Below are 6133 nucleotides of genomic sequence, written 5' to 3' on the forward strand. Positions count from 1 at the left end.
ATGGATGTTAACTTATTGTGGTAATTATTTCATGATGTGTCCAAGTCAAATCATTGTGCTGTACACCTTAAACTTATACAGTGATGTATGTTCACTATATCTCAGTAAAACTGGAAGAAAAAGAAATCATCCAGCAGCTTGTTAGAAATGTAGAACCTCAGCACCACCCTAGACCTTCTGAATGAGGATACTAACAAGATCCTTAGGTCATTCATGAGTGCTGTTCCAAAAAGGCTTCTTTCCTGACCGTAGAAACTTCCCTTCCCCTTCCAAATTTCACCCCCACTTCTGCCTCCCTAATCCTTGCATATATATATATATATATATATATGTATATATGTATATATATGTATACATATGTATGTATATATATACACCCTCTTTAGTCTTTTGCACTGTATGAGATATTTTATTTATATTTAAATACAGGATGATGTACATCCTAACCTGCGTCATTTACGTACACCATCATGACTATTGATCTTATCTTCTACAATTCCACCTCCTACAAACAGCACAAGTGATGTGCACATTACATTTGGGAAAACAAAGCTGAAGTGCCTTGTTTCTGTGTTCTTGTTCACCAAGCCTGTAGTCATTTATAGATCTTTGGGGTTGTTTACAAATAGTGAAGGCTAGAAGTGTTATATGTATAAATGTGAAGAAACATTTATTATATTCTCTTTAGCAGGGCTCTTCCTGTGCCGGAAGAGAGCGTCTCAGGCTTTTTTTTTAGTTGATGAACTCTTCTTAAGCTTACTCCTTTATCATAGTTCTTTGTTTACCAAGTAACCTCAACTGGTGAGTTGGTAGGAAATAATACACCAGTCATGCTACCTACATGGCAGAATATATACATTCTTATAAATTAATAAAATTGACACCCAGGTTTTTATAGTAATCTCTGGGAACCTAGTTGATATCTACATAGAGACTTAGATATACTCTAGGTTTGTTGTCAAATCACATTTTTGAGCCAGTGAGGCTTCAGGTCTCACTGTGGACCATGGTAAATGAACCAGGAAAATTCCATCTGGTGAAACCTGTTCTAAAGAAATTGGCAGCCTACCTCTTCTTGTGCCATCCTGACCACAAATGTGCTTTTCTTACAAATAAGAACACCAAATCTAGCTGATTCTGAGATATGCCTCCTGAAAATAATAAATAATTTATCAGCTCTGAGTCTCACATAAAAGTATTAACCTTCTTAAATCTTCAGTGCCTCCACAGCCCTAAAGTCTTGAGGCTTCAACTCACCAAGGGAGAGTCAGACCATCTAAAATACTCATCCCAGTCATCCCAGTTTAGGCCACTTAAAGCAAGAGGTCTTCATTGATTCCTGCCTCCTAAGCAAGCTTCCTCTATTAAGGTGATGAATTCTGGGGACTGGTAGATCTGAGAAATCCATCTGGGCTGCACCTGTGATAAACAGACACTAAGGAATGTAAATTAGGGTAGAAAAAAGCTTTGAAGTCAAGAATCAGAGGATCGGAGAACCTGAGAACCAGGAAGGACTCTAGAAATCAGCCAACCTAACCCCTTGGGGAACTGAGGCCCAGAGAAATGAAAATATTGGCTAAGGCCATCAAGAGGGTAATTAAGTAGCAGAGGTGGAATTACAGTCAAGCCTGGTGACAGCAGTGTATTCATCACGTAAGTGCTTTGGACTGGTTGCTGGTAAAGAAGGCAAGAGTGACCAAGAAACAAAGCAGGAAGGAGAAAAAGAAGATAAGTTTTCTGAACTTGATTTTCCCTGAGAAAACCTTCAGAGATTGCTCTCACTTTGATATAGATAGTGTATTCCTCCAGCAGTATTCTAACTTCTCTTTTCCTGCATATGGTTCAGCTGAAGGCTCTGGGACTTTTCTACCATAATCGTGGAACTATTTCCTAGTCCCTATTCTGCATTCCTTTTCCATTTATCAAATAGTTCCACTGTGTATTGTCTGCCTTGAGACTTACTGAACTCTTTATCAGCATTCAACCTTGCTTGCCACCTACTTTATACCATATCTGAGTGCACTATTCCATTGTTTCTTATGGCCTGTGGACAGTCATTTAGTCTCTGCGTTTCTCATCCCATAGAGTCCCCGTCCCTGGTAGAGTGTGACTAGGGATTTGGAAGAGAGGAGGGCACATAAATGAGAAACAGTCCCTCTAGGTTTCACATCAAAATTGGAATTTTCTATAGGATTTATGTGCTATATAGGAGTAAAGAGTTCATTCTTTTTGCTCATTGTTTCTAACATGACCTAAAATCAGAATGCTTTTGCAAGGCTTAAATATATAAATTGTTAAAAACCAAAGCCCAGTTTCCACTGGGCACGAACTATCTTACATTCATTTCCATTTAAGGGATTAAAAAGGCATAAAAGAAAAATGAAATCCTTTAAAGGAATTTAAATCTTCCTCTTCCTAGCAGATTTAATGCTCTGAGTTCTGTTTCTAAATGTTACAGTCTTCAGTGTAATTCAGGAAATCTTGGACCTATTAAATTTAGCTTTTCCATCCTCAAATGACTCCCATTAGGGCTTTGTGGCCCAAATGAAGTAGATGAAGCCAACCCTCAGAATGTGTTCTATTCTATAAAACTCTTAATTTATACTTCATCAGCCAGAAATAGATGATTTAACTTTTTCCAAAATGACAGCTCTTTGGTGGTTTTGAGGAGAAAGATGCAATCATTGTGTTATCTTCTGTAAGACCCATCAAAATCACAGTGGTTAGTGTTGCCCAATAAATGAATGGGAGAGCCGCATGGGGCATGTTGGATGTGGGGTCGTATTGGATATGGGGTCATTCTGGGCATTAGCCCGCAGGAGAGATCAAATGACACTGGAAAGAATTTAAAGAATGGCCAGGCAAAATAAATATAGAGAAGAAAAAGCAAGAAAAAGAGGGAAGACTGAAAATCAAATAAAATTAAAACAAATCAATATTTTTGCCCAGAAAGGTAAAGCTAGATGTGCTTGAGGTCTAAAACATGAGTATAGAGAGCACAAATCCTCATCTGATGAAACATCTTATGTGTCTGCTCAGTGTAAGGCTCTATGTTGAATGCTATGGGGGAAACAGATGAGTAAGACAAGGTTCATGCCATGGAGTTGTATGCATGTTAGTGTTTTTAAGTTTAGAAATGTAACAAATATTGGTAGTACAAGCAGAACGTGGCACATGTATAAGAGGGTGTGGATAAAACATTGGAGTATTTCAGAAGTATTTCAGAAGAAGAACTGAAAGTGTCAGGGAAGGAATAATGGATAAAGTTGTATCTCAGTGGATCAGTACAATCAGACATACATATATTGGAGAAAGGGGCATATGATATAGAAGAACTGCAGGAAACAAATATACATCAGTGTGTTAGTTAAGGTAAAGTTTGCTGGTATAGCAGATAAATCCCAAAATCTCAGTGGCTTAACAGAATAGAAGCCTAATTCTTGCTTTCATAAAGTCCAAAAGTGACATTCCTATTCATGAGGTGACTGTCTGCCAAGTGGTGATTGAAGGACCAGGTTCTTTCCATCTTTTGGTGCCGCCAACTTTAATACCTCCAAGATCACTATGCTCACCTTCATTAAGCTGGTAAAAGGAGAGAGAGAATTGAAGGAAATGCTTGGGAGATTTACGTGGGCCAGGTCTGGAAGAGGAACATCACTTCCACTTATATATTCTGTTCTCTGGAACTTAGTCATATGGCCGTACTTGGCTAGAAGGGATGCTGGAAAATGTAGTCTAGTGAGAATAAAGAAGAGAAAATGGGTTTGATGAATGAATAACTAGTCTATCTTTTCCACAGGCAGGGAAGTCTAAATGGAGAAGTAATTCAATTTGGTTGAAATAGAGGATGGGATATAAGAAATCAATGGATATAAAACTAAAGAAATGGATGGAAAACATCTTTATTTTTGATTAAATGATTCTTTTATTCATTCAGCAAAATTTATTTAGCACCCGCTGTATGCCAGATACCATATTAGATGTTGAGGATTTAATAAGGAATGTGTCTAGTGGAGAAGACAGTTATGAGAGTAAATATTATAGCACTGTAATAGAAGTATATGCAAAATGCCATAAGAACACAAAGGAGAGGCAGTAAAATGGCTGGAGGAATCTGGGACTGGAGCTGAATCAGAATGAGTCTTTTTATGTCAGGAGGGTGGGCACTGGGGATGTGAAGGGACTATTCCAGGTAGAGGAAACATCACAGGCAAAGGCATAGGTATATGGAAGGGCATGGTGCAGTCACAAAGTCATAGGGAATATGAATCATCTCACAGGATTCTAGTTATTAGAAACTGGGCCAACCTTGTAAGTCTGAGAAATATAAATTAAGGACAAAAAAGGGAAAAAATAAAATGCTGCATTTCACAGTGGATAATAAATTGACAAAACTTTTTTCCTTAAGAGGTTGTACAGGTTGGTGATATACACACTTACCAGTGGGTTAAAGAGATAAATTCAAGTTGACATATTCACAGTACAGGAAGGTTTTAGAGGTACATCTCTGATCCCTTGCAATTAATGGTTTGCTCAGAATATATTATTTGGAGTTGCTGTCAAAGACATGGTCTCTGAAGTCAGATAGACTTGGGTTTGAATCCTAGATGCAGCCCTTGGTAGCCCTGGGCAAGTTTTCTGAATCTTAGTTTTCCTTGTCTGTAAAATTGGGACATTGATATTATATACTTCAATGTAACAGTTAGACTTTGTTGCCCATAATTCAGTGGCTTAAAAATGATTTATTATCTCATGGTTCTGAGAGTTGACACTTTGGGTTGGGCTCAACTAAACCGTTTTTCTGCTCGCCTCACCTGAACTCATGCATGTGGCTGTATTCAGCTGGAGGCCTGGCTGAGGGCTAGTTGGTCTACTATGGCCACATGTCTGGTGATTTGTTCTGGCTGCCAGTTGGTGCTGGTTGTTGATCAAGGTTATGGGGATGAATGTACACATGTGCCTTGCAGACCAATTTGGGCTTATTCATATAGTGGCAATCTTAAGACCCCCAGGAGCATCAAGATAGGGCAAGCTACAATGCTTAGAATTTTTATAAGACTCTGTTTCTGTTATGTTACTATCCCGCTGACAAATACAAGTCACATTGTCCCATTGGCCAAGCCCAGAGTCAGGTAAGAGTTGACTATCCAAGGCCATGGTTACAGGAGGATAAAAACAAATTGGGACTGCAACAATCTACCACATCCAATCATGGTGCTGCTGTATAGATTAAATAATATTATGTTTATCAAATTTATGGATGTTGTAAACATTCAGTAAATGGGAATGATGAAGATGGATGATGATGATTATGCATGGACTGCTGCCAACGTGGCATATCTAATTGCCATTTATAGTTGAGGAAAATGTCTAATGGGGGATAGGAGACCTGGATTTTGGTCTACCTTTGCTGTTATATGATCTGAAGTAGAGAATTGGGACAAGAGGGTGTATGAGTGGTTTACCTCAACAAGGGACAAATGTATAACATTTCTTTGTTAATTGCTACTTCACTATAATTCTTCCACCACCGCTCCTACCTTCATATCACATCCCACCCTGCTATACTGTCACTCAATACCCATACCTTGCCCAGCTCACCACACCCACCCTTTTCTGCCCACCACCTCCACCACTGCACGCATAACTTATATAGAACCTCTCACTCCATGTCAAATTTCCTTGGTACTTTTTCTTTCTGAATCTGTAACTGTATTTATTAGAATGCTTATAGTTTCTTGTAACTAGATTATCAACTGAAATGGAGTAAACACTGGGAACTATTACCTCATATAATAGCTCTGGAGGAAGCAGTTGCTGATTGATTGCTGATTGATTGATTCAGAGGCCAAATAAACGATGTCAATGCTCAGAGATCGCTTCTCTGAGATCCTCTTTGGTTTTCTCTCACTATTATTGCAAGATGGCAGCTATAACTTCCAAGCATTCTGCTCTCACAAGAAAATATCTAAAGGAAAGAAAGAAGGGGCATTTCCCACTCCCCACTTCTGGCCCTCACTCCCCTTTGTTTATTTGTCAAAGAGGGAAACTTCTCTCAGAACCTCCTCTCTTATTTCTCATTGACTGTGGGACCACATCTCTAAACCAATCAGAGGCAAAGGGGAATAAGATT

This window comes from Globicephala melas, chromosome 6, assembly GCF_963455315.2.
Source record: "Globicephala melas chromosome 6, mGloMel1.2, whole genome shotgun sequence".
In the NCBI taxonomy this organism is placed as follows: domain Eukaryota; kingdom Metazoa; phylum Chordata; class Mammalia; order Artiodactyla; family Delphinidae; genus Globicephala; species Globicephala melas.